The 14194-nt window shown below is 36.5% G+C and overlaps 1 protein-coding gene across 2 annotated transcripts in view; it reads right to left on the reverse strand.

Moving 5' to 3' along the window:
* Positions 1–14194, reverse strand: part of FAM172A (family with sequence similarity 172 member A) — a 254890-nt gene that overhangs the window by 135868 nt on the left and 104828 nt on the right. The window lies entirely within an intron of this gene.

The following is a 14194-nucleotide window of genomic DNA, read 5'->3' on the forward strand; positions in this document are numbered from 1 at the left end:
TGTTGCATATAAACAAAGAAAAGATTCTAAATGCTAGCTTGCAAGAAACATGAACTAGGATGCATTTTGGGATGGATGGCACAGACCAAAGCCTTCCTTTTTAAACACTAAACCCTATCCACACCCATTTAGAAAATGTATTTTGACACAGGTTGGTTTTTACTTTTAATCAGAGGATTAAATTATTTAAATATGACTAAACTCTCTCTAAAAATTCCTCGTTTTACAGATGTATGCATACACCATAGGAAAATTAGTGGTGAGCTGCCAATCTAAAACAACATATTCAGTTTGCTAGATTTTATTTTTACATCATACTTTAACACAGAACTCTGTATATGGCAGAAATGCATCTTTTAACTATAGGTCTCAGGTTGGTGGGTTTCTCTGTGTTTGAATGCGATTAATCTCTACTAATATAATTACAAACAAAATTTACTAATTCATCTCTATAATTAGAACACAACAGACGTGGAACTATTTACATAAAGCACAGAGTTAGGAACACTGAAAATGTAAATGGTTTAGGGTTTCTTTTTAGTATTGTATTTAATTAAATTTGTGCTTTATTCTGATGCAATTTCTTTGTTTTTTCCCTTGAAAAAACCCCAAACAAACCAACAGAAAAGTACCCAAACATTTCTGGTTTTCCAGTAATGCATTAAAATGTGTCTCATCTCCTCTGTACACAGTGAAATGCTTGCTGAATGCAAAGTAAGGAAGGGCGAATTTCTCCAGGTTCTGTATGTCTGATCTCTCAAAACCTTCAAAATTTATCCTTGATCTCAGCAAACACAGCAGAGCACAATGTTATTTATGCATTCATTTATCTTTTCATCAAGGGCGGCTTATGTGGTCTTTACTGACTTTGGTTTCTCATCATCATCACAGATCAGCATCTGCATTGTGTGCACTTGTAACAGGGATAATGGATCTCACTTACAATACCTACAAACTCAGCTGAGAGCCGTGCAAAGCAAATGGCCATAAATGCACTCATCCTGGCCCAAGTCCTGATGAATAAAAATGAAGATCTTGTCAAATAATAAAGTGACAGGTTAATTTAGAGCACGGAATACTGTGAACAGGGAGAGCTCTGTTTTTCCAATCTGTATGAACGGTGCCACCTATCTGCAGATTAGCAGAAAGTCTCATACAGACTAATTCAGAAATCAGGATAAACACATGTGATGTTGCTTAGTTTTGTAAATATCAGAGGAATGGAATTGATGATAAAGGACAATGTGAGATTAGACACACACAGTTCCTTTCGAACCTAAAAAACAAGACTTCCAACAAAGAACTGCTGTATCAAACAGTAATAAAGAGCCTCAAGCAGTTGTCTGTGCTCATGCCAGTTTTCATGCTTTAATTCTGCTGCCCTGTAGTTCTTAGCTTTGACATTGAGATCTGCACGGCCACCAGAGATAATTATTTCAACCTTCAGGCCATCAGGCGCTCATTTTTGATCATGGATATGTAAGATTTTTTTTTCTTCTTTTTTTTTCCTTTCTGCTTCCCAGGCTTGCCAAGTGGATATCAATAGAAGGGCAAAATGAGCAAAAATGGTACGCATTCTAAGAGAAATTAAGATGCTGGGCTGCATGCTAGCTTTTCTACTAGTTATTCAGGCCTTATTATTGTTTAACATCATTTAGAACACACTAAATACTGACAGAAATATTTGAAATTACCTGACTCTTTCATTAAGGCATTATTAGAAATTAAAAACTTAGCTTTGACTTTGTATTAAACAGTAGTGCTGTTCCAATACCCTCTAATCCCCTAACATTATTTGCACACATGAATCCACACATTTGACAGACTTCTTAAAGTAAATCATAGAAATTACAGTAATTTTTATCACCTGTACCTAACACAAGCTGAATTAAACACATTATTTATTTTGTAATTACTCTATGGTAAAGTAATTTTTGAAGAATATTAATTTCACAAGTTGCACTATTAAAACTGAATTTCCATTGCAACCTCTATAATATATCAATTATATATCAAATCTGTCTGATTGGAATTTGGGAACTTGTGTATGCCAGATGTTAAATATATCCACAAAGTACAAAACTGTCATGCTATTTAAATAATACACAAACCCAATTTTATTTCCTACTAACACTCTCTGCATAACATTTTAATACCTGACATTTATTTTAGATCAATGTTATTTTCCACTTGTAGATTAAAATATCTATGTATTTCTACAATAACCAGCATCAGAGAAAAAGATAAAATCTTATTTTAGAAACACTGCTTAATTACAGTGTTTATCATGTAAGTCATTTATATGCTGCTACACTCATTTTACAGGTGTATGAGTCAAAACTTTTGCACCTAAGTGATCAAACACAACAACACAGTAGACTGATCTAAAATGTGTGTCAGGCTGCATTACTTGTCTCATATGCAATATTTGAAAGAAAAAAAAAACCCACAAGCAATAGAAGACTAAATCTATCAAACATTTCTATGAAACAGATTTACAGCTAAGAATGTTTCTCCTGGGTTTTATACTACTTCAAAATAAGTTTGAAACTAAAAAGCTAAATACATACATATTCTAAGAAACAATATTTTGCCATATGGGAAACTGATAAACCAGAGTGGCTGCTTTTGCACCAGAGTGCAATAAAAACTCACTGGAAATATTCCTTCTAAAAAGTCAGTGGGGAATTTTTGTCATAAGTATATTTCCCTTGGTCCTGCAATTAGGTCTGTACAGACAGGCCATAGTTTAAAGAGACACCATTCAGCAATTCTGAAGATGCAATTTTGCATACAAATACTGGATTGTTGGACACTTTTTTCCTTTCTTTCCCATTTTTCTAGGAAATGAAACAAAATATAACAACTGTACAAAAGAGAAATGTGAAACAGTCTCCTTGGACAAAGGTGAGAACAAAATACATCGTCTGTGTTAATTGTATCTATATTAAGAGAAAGATTTGGAAAGACAAAATACATTTGGAACATTTTTCCTTAATGTATGTAGAATCTAATTTTTGAAAGTAAAATTTCTCATATTATTTCAAGAAATATATCTAAGAAAATGAGCTAGATTTTGGAGATCCTCTATTTGATAGTTTCTGCAGCTGTTCCAGTATGCATTAATTTTCCTTTATTAAACAGCAGGAGTCAAATTTAATGCCACTCCAGGGCAAAGTAAACTTTCATATTTTCAGTTTTGTAAAACATTAATTTCATATAAATAAGAACTCGCCATATCTGAGCACAAGCCACTTTTTAACTCCAAAGGCCTGTTATGCCTTTTGCACTCCTTGGATTTCACACTGCTTTAGAAATGTCACTTAGAATGGGACTGTTCTTTGATAAATGGTATTTTTAAGAGTCTGGAGTACTAGTGAACATCAAAGCAGTTCACTCCCGGTTGGGAATGGGCATTTGTATGCATTACCTACAAAACTCAGTAAGAACTAGCAGTCATGTCTAGTAATGGAAGAAACAAGAAAGGTTGAGATCCCCAAGTGCCTTCACTGCAACAGGAAAACTATGCCCTAGCTAGAATCATGTAGTAAAATAATAAATTAAAAGAAAAATTTTTTCACACCATTTTGTGTCCTTTCTATTACCAGCAGTACTGAAATGCAGGTCTTCACATCAGCAACTGTGACTATGGCAAAGTAGCTGGACATTGCAGCTTTTCAGAGAATGAAACAAATCATTTTGGGTATGGATGCAACCTTGCCCATCCCAACAGATTTCCCAGCTCTGCTTTTCTTTGCTGTTCTCCTCCTTATCACAGCCAGCACAGTCCCACATTTTCTGCAAGTCCAATATGGCATAACCAGCAGTTGCTGCTTTTCACTCCTTTCCAAGTGGGCACTATCCTGAGAAGCACGGATAGTGCTAAAGACGGTTTCCACGTCCTCAGCATTGGCTCTCAGGAATGATGAGCAGTCAGCATGGAAAATTCTTCACAGACCTTTGCAAGCAGCATGTTTAAGTAGAGCTGCAAGTATGATGGGAACAGAGAAACTTTCGAATGTTCTGCCCACTAGAAGACAGGTGACACACAATTATCATTCCTCCTATTCTACAGTTGGAAAAGATGAAGATTTAGAGAATTACCTTTACAAGAATTGTATTACAAAGGTCTGAACAAAATCCAGATCTCCCAATCCTATTCTTTAACTACTTGGAGATTATGAGCAACAAGACACTTAAAAAGGTATAACTGGATTTTACTGTCAATAAATCCAAAAGCCACCTGCCAATAGACAGACCGGATAAAATTTTTATGATAAAAAAAGGATCCACTGGTAGTGTGAAAGAGTAAGATTTGCATACTCCATTCTATTACAAAAATTCTGAACCTTGGTATAGGAAAAAAAAGAAAGGTAACTGATCATTCTGTGCCACGTGGGAAGGATGGGCAGAAAACTCACAACCATTAATGCAGCTATATTTGACTTAAAACTTTTGATATTGACATATTTAAGCAAACAGCATGGAAACAATGAGCTAAGAGCAAGAGAGGATGTAAGTTCTACGGAAAGATGTATTTTAGTATGCAGTATGAAAGAGCACCCTCTGTTGTTTCTGATTAACAGAAGCAAGTCTCCTGATACCTCAAAACAGTATTTCAGTAACAGAAAAGATTGAGAGAAACATCAGTACTGACATATAGATATCTGCAAACACTTTCCAGGGATTTCAGGTACAGCAGTTTGTTTGAGAAGGATCCTTATGCATTCTGAGAGTAACGGGTTTATGGAAGGAAGAACATGTTGTGCCCTAGCAAAATTCTAGCTGTCCTAGACTGGAACCATTTTACAACAAAATATTTATTTCTATATGTAAAATTAGAAAAAAATCTTATGAAGATCCAAAACTGATATGTTGGTAGCTTTTTATTATGCAAGAGGTTCAGATAAGGGTGCGTATCATCAATAAATACAGGAGTTGCCAATACTATTTAAATCAAAGTACAAAGTATCTAATAAACTATTCCAATCAGTTACAAAGATGGGAGATGTGGCTGCATTCTAATAGAAGATTTTAAATACATCAATGGCAACAGTGGAGCTCTTGAGAACATAAAATTTTTGCAACTGGCAATGTGTTTTCCTTATTTACAGGTCAACGTCTCACATAAATTTCAAGGTTTTGTTCATTTATTTCGTGCAACTTGAAATTACTTATTATCTCAGGGACCAAGAAATTATAGTGATGATGATCCACATGATTTACTTCCAGTGGTATATCAGCGGTGATGTCACAAAATGAAAATAAATTGCGATGTTACAGTGAAAAAAGGAGGATGTATAAGGTGCTTTAAGCAGTGATAGCACTGCTCAGAGTAGAATATGAACAGAATTTAAAATGTACTTTGCATTTAAGGTCCATACCTTACCGTATTACAAAATTACAGCATTAGCAAAGAGAACAAAATGAGAACCTTAGAAACAGCTAATAAAGTTTAGATAGATTATAAGGAATATTATACTGCAAAGGTATAAAGTCTGCATTTTACTTCAGTCTCTTTGATGAAATACACTGCTCAGTTTCTGGAAAAAATACTCTCAATTTGACTGAGCATTGACCTAATGTCAAATCCTCCATGATGCATTTTACACAGTTTCCATGAAAAATTGTGAAATGCTGTAAATATGGAAAACCACATTGCATATGTATTCAGAATCATGCAGCTTAGCAGTCAATACTTTTATGATTAAACTTTGCTTTACATAATGTATGGGGAAGAAAAGTAAAATTACAAGAAAAAGCATTCCTTCCTGAAGATTTCAAAGATACTCAAGCAAAGAATTCCTCTAATGCATCTCCTGTTGATTAAGACTTTTTTCACTGGAGATGGTACAAAAATATCAATTACAGGATCATTTAACATTTCTACCTTGAAAGCAGCTGCTTGTCACAAGACCTGACAACGTATAATCTTGGTTGTACAGTTTCTCAATATTGAGGACCAAATTTGAAAGAGATACAGAGGAGTAACTATAATAATAACAATAATAATGGGGTTTCCTTTTACTGGTTACTTTTGCCAGTCAAATATTTCTAGAAAATTCTGTCCACAAAGAGCATTAAAGAAATATTTTGCACAGTAAATACTAAAAACCATGGAAATAAAAATTAGCACAAAGCAAAATCTGAATTGTGGTAGCAAGCGTAACATCAGCCCCCATGGGGCACTATACTGTAACAGTAAACTACAACAGCCTGTAATACAAGCTGGGAGTGAGTGTTGATCTGCAGGATGGTAGGAGAGCTCTGAAGGGACAGGCTGGGTAGATGGGCCAAATCCAAAGATAGGAGGTTTAACAAGTCCCAGGGTGAGCTCCTGCACTTTGGCCACTACAATCCCCTGGAGAGCTACAGGCTGGGGACAGACTGGCTGCCCAGTGCCCTGACAGAAATGGACAGTGCCAGACTGAGTGAGAGCCAGCAGTGTGCCCAGGTGGCCAAGAAGGCCAATGGCATCCTGGCCTGTATCAGGAACAGTGTGGCCAGCAGGAGCAGGGAACTCAATCTTCCCCTGCTCTCGGCACTGGCGTGACCGCACCTTGAGGCTGCGCCCATTCCCGTGCTCCTCAGTTTGGGAAGGATGCTGAGGTGCTGGAGCGTGTCCTGGGAAGGGCAGCAGAGCTGGTGAAGGCTCTGGAGCACAAGTCCTGAGGAGCAGCTGAGGGAGTGGAGGTCTTTGGCCTGGAGAAATGGAGGCTCAGGGGAGACTTTGTCACTGTCACAACGTGAAGGGTGCAGCCAGGCGATAGTCAATATCTTCTCCTGGGCAACCACTGACTGGACAAGAGGACAGTCTTAAGCTGCACCAGAGGGTGGGGGGGGTGGGGGGGCAGGTAAGGACATTAGGAAGAATTTCTTCACAGAAGGAGTGATGGGCCATGGGAATGGGCTGCCCAGGAAGGTGGTGGAGTCACCATCCCTGAAGGTGTTTAGGAAAAGACTGGATGTGGCATGGTGTAGTTGACTCAGTCCCATGATCTAAATGACCGGGCGGTGTTAGGTCACATGTTGGACTCAATGACCTTAAACGTCTTCTCCAGTCTAGCTGATCCTGTGATTCTCAAACTAGTAGAAAACACAATAGGTTTTCTGTGCTACTATTCAGAAAAACTAATTTTAAATAATTGTATGCATGCCAGGAAAGGTCCATCAAAGTACAGCATCTAACAACAGAAACAATTACAAGTGCTTAAACAGGAGTTAATATTTCTACCATTTTTTTTCATCATGTTGTATATGGCATCCAGCTTTACTAAAACTGCAAGAGACTGGAGAAAAACATATTTCTCCCTTCCCCGCCTCTTTTTTCTAATAGTTTTTTTGTGGTTTGACATCTCTCAATGCAATGCATAATTCATTTCTCTGACTCCCTTCGTAAATATTCAGGATCCAATGTAAGAGGTATGTAGGCAAATGCATAACTTTATATATAAAACTATGTGCAGAGAAATCATGCAGCACTGGAATACTTGCATTATCAGACTCACTATGATTTTGAAAAGATGGGGAAAAAAATCACATTCATTAGAAAATAAACTAGAGAGGCACGAAAACCAGTGAGCACAGTACAATGTTTTCTGTAAACATCTCTGTGTTTTTTTGTAAATTGCCTGTAGTCCAAGCTGGCAGTCTCCCTTTAAATAAACAGAGAAAATTACATTAGCCACTTAGGTGTGCAGCTTCATTAACTTCATAGCTATCTTAGTTACCTGTCCTTTTCCCCAAATTACACCTAAAAAAACCTGCACTGCACTTTCATAAATTAGCTTTCTAATCAATCACTGCATTTTCCAAAATGCCTTAAAGAAATATCGTTTTAGCTGGAAAAAATGCCTGCATACTGCATGTTCTCAATCCCCCTTTTGAAATTGTCCCTTTTTACCATCAGCAATATAAATTAAAAAGTTATGAGACATTAAATCCTTTTAATTATCTGTCTCTTATTTTCATCTGGCATTCCACAAACTTGTTCCACTCTTACGTCTCCTGCAGCATAGTTAAAATCACCTATTTTGCCCAGTTAAAATTGGAAGAAGCAATTTGATGTATAAAGACTTTTTACGACATGTTACTACTGTTAAGTTTCAAGGTATTGGCTTGAAAATAGGTGTAAACGTGACATATTCCTTTTCTGCCTGCAGGAAACAATAACTCTAGCTGTGGCACAGCCTCATAGGCTGCAATCACACTAAACTGTGCATAGACACCAGCTCAAGCTCTGGCACACTGCCACATCCCCTACGCCACTGTCAATCCACACTCTCCAAACAGAGCAAAGGCATTCATAGCAGAATCTCAGATCATCCCCAGCAGGCAGCACATAGCAGGCAGCCTCCCTCTGTTTTGGAGAACAGGAGAGGGAGGAAAAAGTTTACCTGCATGTGTAAGAGTCATAGCATGCCATCTGCCCCCAGGGTTAGACAATATGTTCTGGCTGTCTTTACTTCAAAAGTAATATACAGAGGAAGACTACTTCATAAAACATAACCTGGTTGTGCCCTGTTCATGGAGGAAAAGGGAACGTCAGACTTGCGTTAAGGTATTACAGCCAAGAGTGGGGTATCTCAGGTGAGGCATTCCTTCTACCTCTGAAGCTTTATATGTTCTTGCCTGCAAGCACAGGAAAGCAGAGGCTAGTCTGATGCAGGCTCATACCACTGTCTGACAGCTGACACACGCCTGCCCTGAAAGTATACTGTTGAGATACTAGTCAGAAAAACAGAAGCAAAACTGTCACTCATCAAAGTGCTGATTAGCTTTGGCCTCACTGGCAAAAGCATAAGACATTAAGCATACAGAAGACCTGAATGTCCAGTTCTTCCATATGGCTTCAAGGTCATGGTTTCAAAATGGTGTATTGTTACAATCTGGTTTGGAGTTCTGTAACAGTAAGTGAAAGCTCATGGCAACACCGACATGAGCACACCAAGCACAACACTATCAAGCCATGCGGAAAAGATGAGTAGTTCTTCCCCAGAACTGATAACTGACAAAAATCCTAATAGTGAAAAAATATTTAAATACTGTGCTCCCCCTCTTAAAGCTGCTATGAAAATCTAAACACTTTCTTTGTGTCCCTTGAGGAAATCTGCATTTTCTGCCATGTGTAACACTCATGCATCTATGTCATCAATGAAGAACTTCAATTCTTTCAATATCACATTTATTATGTGGCTCTATGCTGCTAGTTTGCAATAAAAAAAGTAAATTGAAAAGGAAAAATGAGACAAGGAAAAGATATTAAAAGCAGCATATGTTCTTGTTCAGTTTATATACAAGTTTAATACAATATTCATCTACAATGCAATTTTAATTGTCTCAAGAAATAGAAACTTTGTTCTGAAATAACGAACAGACTGGTAACTACATTTGAAATTTATCATTTTTTGAATACTTCTTAAAGACACTGTAATTGCAGTTCTTCTGAAAATGAACTTCAAGCTTAGCAAGAACAGTAGCATTACCAGATTTGCTATACAAGAGTTTTAACAATATCTTGCTTGGCAATCTTGTATTTAACACCACTAATAATAGGAGAGATTTTCTATTTTTTCTGCTTTACATCGCTGACTACTTTTACTGATAAAAGTAACTTTTTATTAAAGATAATATTCTTCCAGAACCTGCTCTGGCATTAACACATATCTGTATTTATTTCTGCACAGCGATGTCCTCTTTTTGCCAGGTGCAATTCAGTGAAGTCAACAAAGCTAACAAACCATGAACAACACTGACCCACTGCAGACCTGGTCCCACGAAGATCATTCTCATTAGCAGGTTGGCATTAGGAACCAGTGCAGCCCACTGCCAGGGCTACGTAAAGAAAAACTGTCAATGTTGAGGATACAATATCCATCACATTACACAAATTCAAGTGGAAGTGAACCTTCTGGCTAGATTTCATATACAAGAACTCCATTTTGCCTACTCTTTGAGTGCTCTGAGATGATAGTGAAAGCATGGTAAGGACAACTGGGAGATTTTCTGCTGGACCACACTGCTGGATCAACCTAACACCAACTAGGCATACTTATCAGCTCTGCTTCTCTAGATATAATTCAGATCCCAAAGAACTAGCTCTGAACAGATTTCCACAACTTATGAGAACCACTGGAATAAATTAAAATGCTGAAGATGACTCCTCCAACTTGTTTTCAAAGTCATGGATGCTATTTGCCCTTGGATGCCCAGTGCCCTGCAGTAAAGAAGGCATACGTACAGGAAAGTAAAACAACACCCCAAACTGGACAATGTGGAAATGCAAGAGAAAAAAATGAGAGTGCATAAAGTAGCCATAAAGGATGGAGGTCAGAATAACAGACAGAGAATGCTCAATGAATTGAAAAAGACCACTGCAGAACATGTTTTAAGATCTGGAGAGAAAAACCCCCTGCACATTTCTGAGTTTCACATACTGATTCATAACTGATTTTTGTTGCTGTTTTTAAAGAAAAACACAGCTCAGGATGATGTGGATTTGATCCTCTTTCAAACTATGAAGAAAACAATTCCAAATTATTTTAAAAGGATTTGTGAACACACTTCACCTATTAAAACAAGACCCAATAAATATCAGCATACACAAACACAGAACCTCTGAATCAACAGTGCCTCTGATAAAATTTTACCTTTATCTCTGTTCCAGAGGTAAGAGCCTCTAAAAACCAAAGTAATATTTTACTGAACTGAATAAAAGAATTTTGTGAACAAGGGTACAGAATCTTGCAAAAGATAGCTGTTATTTGTACACTTTGGCACTGAGGGCAGTCAGGTGGCCAACAGTAAGAGCAATAGTAATTATGCACAATGGCATTGCGGCAGAATGCTGACAGGTCATTGCATGCTTCTTTCAACCTTACAAAGACAATGTATCAATGTCAGCTGAATGTAGCACCCTGAGGCTTTAATTTAAAAAAAATCAACTAAACTCAAACTTTTTACAGAAATCCTACCCTGCTGCCATGCAATCAACAGAACAGACCTAAATAATGACACTTTTCGAGTACTCCATGAAATTGCAATTATGTCAATTTAAGATAATATTTCCAACTTAGAGAACTGATAAATAAAGTTGGAGGTACATTTTAAGGTAAAAAACCAAAATAACTCCTGTCTGAATTAATTTACAAACCAACCTATATTACAAAATTAAAACATCAAGAGAAACGCTTTTGCTGATGATACCTAAACTTCCCCATATCTTATTTAAAAGATCTTCATTTTTCCTTCCTCTATTCTGAACTGAGATAAGCAGCAAAAAGAGATATATAACAATAAATAGTATTGAAAATGTTTTGAAAAACATATTGCATGCTTTGAATTTCTGATTAATTATGTATAGAAATATCAAAGAACACTTTACATGCAAGGAAGCTTAAATCTGAGCATAGATACACTCAGTATGAGTGATGAGAAAAGATGCCTGAGAAGTCCTTTAATTTGGGTATTCTTCATTTTGGAGATTTTTAACTGCTGGCAAGTATTCACTGGAAGGTAACCCAATGTGAAAGACAGACATAACTTGCTTAGGAAATTGTGTTCTGTGATAGAAATTGAGCTTTAAGGAAATGAAGGCAGGAAGAACTTAGAGAAGCACCATTTCTGGCTCAGTTCAGGTACCTCAGCACCACCAAGGAACTGTACTGCTCACAAATCTGTGGTGAGCCATTTTCAACACAACCTGAAGCTTTCACTTGCGGGAGAAGTGCACGGGATATTAGAAACACAAATAAAATGTGAAGCAGAATTATGAAAAATAACAAACAAATAAATAAATACTAGAAACACTGAAAAAAAATTCCTCAGCAGAATTTCAACAAAGACACCTTACAATACCATACAGTAACAAAAAAATTTTTAGACAAAGTCATGAGTTACCCTTGTTACAAACTGAAAGAGGTTAATGACCATATTAACAGAATAAAAAATGTAAAATCCTGAATTGGCCATAGATGTAAATACTGAAGAGAACAGACAAATAGTACAACAGAATCTACTGTGCTTTCAGATTCACATTTCTATGAAGAAAAAATGTAAAAAAAAAATTGTATTATCGTCATAAAAATGGCACTGAATAAAACAGGGAAAATAGTTCAAAGACCATTCATTTAGTAAGAGAAACAAATGTAAAAGTCAGTAAGTGACCTTGAGATTACATCACTTGCTAAACTTGTATTAAGTTTGCTCAATAATAGCATACATTTGCAGAACAATGGCAGAGAAGCAAGAAATAAGAAAAGCTTGGGAAATCACAGGAATTAGCCCTTTCTTGTACTCAGGTCTGCAATTTTCCCTATAACTGTCAATATAATTTCAATAAGATACTGAAATAACAGAGGGTTAGAAAAAAACCACACATAAAAAATTAAATGATGAATGCCAGCATAATTTAGTCTCATCTATGGTACTAGTAAGGAAGTAGCCATGCAGGGAAGCTTGTAAAATCTAAGTACATGGCAAGAAAGAGAAATATTGGAATGACAGGAAAATATGACTACAAATAGTCAGATTAAATGAAAAAAAAGGAAAACGCATGCTGCATATCAGGAAAATCTTTCTGACAGTGAAATTGTGGAATGATTTCTCAACAAACCAAAAGAAACGCTTGGTGGCATAATGAAGGGAACAATGCTGGACTAGCAGGGAGGCAGACCAAAAGATCTAAAATGTATTTTCTCCATCTAATTCTAACAGACTATTAAAGGAGACAATCAATAGCCAGGGAGGTAAGTTATTTTGATAAGCTCCATGGTTTTCATTCTTTCAGAGGAAAGACTATGGTTGAAGTTGGGAGGGAAAAAAAAAAAGAAACACCAAGCTGTGTGCTTTCTTACAGTTACTGTTGCCCATTGTGGATGTTACCATTATCTTTACATATGAAGAGAGATTGAAATGATCTAGAGAGATCCCCCATACTACAACACTGTGATAAAGAAGAACTTAAAAGAAAGACTACATGGTCTGGCACCAAATTAAATAGGGAAGAACAGAGCCATGTTTCCTGGGGGAAAGAGACAGAAGATTATGAGGTTAGTCACACTATTAGTGAGGCCAATAATGCCGCTTAAAAGAAAAGTAAGTGTGATATATAACTAAATTTTTCATAGCATTTCAGTTTGGCAGAGAGGCATACTGCTGTACTGAAGTTATAGAGCAACTGCACAATTCCATCATGTGAAAGGAATGAAGAAGAAATTCAGCTGCTTGGGGAGCTTTTATCCAACAATTCAGCAAAACATCGAAACACTCAATGAAATTTGAATCTAAAAAGTAACTGTTGTAATTATAATAAGCAAAACCAGTATTTAATACTTAGTTTAAAGTACAATAAAATATCAGAATATACTTATATTTGAATATTGTATTACATTATACTCCACTCATTTTTACCCATAGTCAAAGCCTTAACAATTTAGACTGAATGGTTCAGAAAACAGCAGGGTTTTTTTATTACAGATGTTCTTAGTGCAGTTAATATAATCAGCTGCTTCAGGAACAGCATTAAGATGCATGAGTTACTGGTAAATAGTTTAGAAATATGCTGACTTAAATATTGCCTACTGAAAGATACAGGAAAACAAGCATGGTCAAATGGCTTATGCACAGAACTATTAAAAACAAACTCCTAAATTGTAAACCAGCTGTGCTACTGAATTAGGATCTGTATTTTCATTAGGTTGCAAGACTGTTGTGTCTCAACAATCTATAACTATGAAAGGAGAATACGTAGTATTTCTCTGTTTAGTTTTTGAAGATTTGACTGGAAACCTTTTGGGCCAGGTAATGGGTCTCTCCTCCTACTCCTCTAAGCAAACGACAACACAAAAAAGACTGACTACTTACAACGCTGCAAGAAGAAAGAATATTTGGGCAACATATAAAGTTCTAGTTACATGTCTAACATCTAACACTAACACAATACTATTGTACTGAACACCAATTTCCTTTACTGTTTTCATTTCACATTAGTAAACCAGAAATTAATGAAGGAACATATTAACTTCCTGAACTCTTATAAATGCTTTATAAGGCTTAAGAAAGTACTACACAGACTAAGAAAGAGCACCAATTTCAAGACACTGAATATTATGTGAGCAGACAGGCTCAAGAAAGTAGTTTCTTAAAAATCAGAGATGAAATAAGGTTTGGGGGGGAAGGGGAGAAGGGGGAGCAT

Source organism: Ammospiza caudacuta, chromosome Z, assembly GCF_027887145.1.
Source record: "Ammospiza caudacuta isolate bAmmCau1 chromosome Z, bAmmCau1.pri, whole genome shotgun sequence".
NCBI lineage: Eukaryota > Metazoa > Chordata > Aves > Passeriformes > Passerellidae > Ammospiza > Ammospiza caudacuta.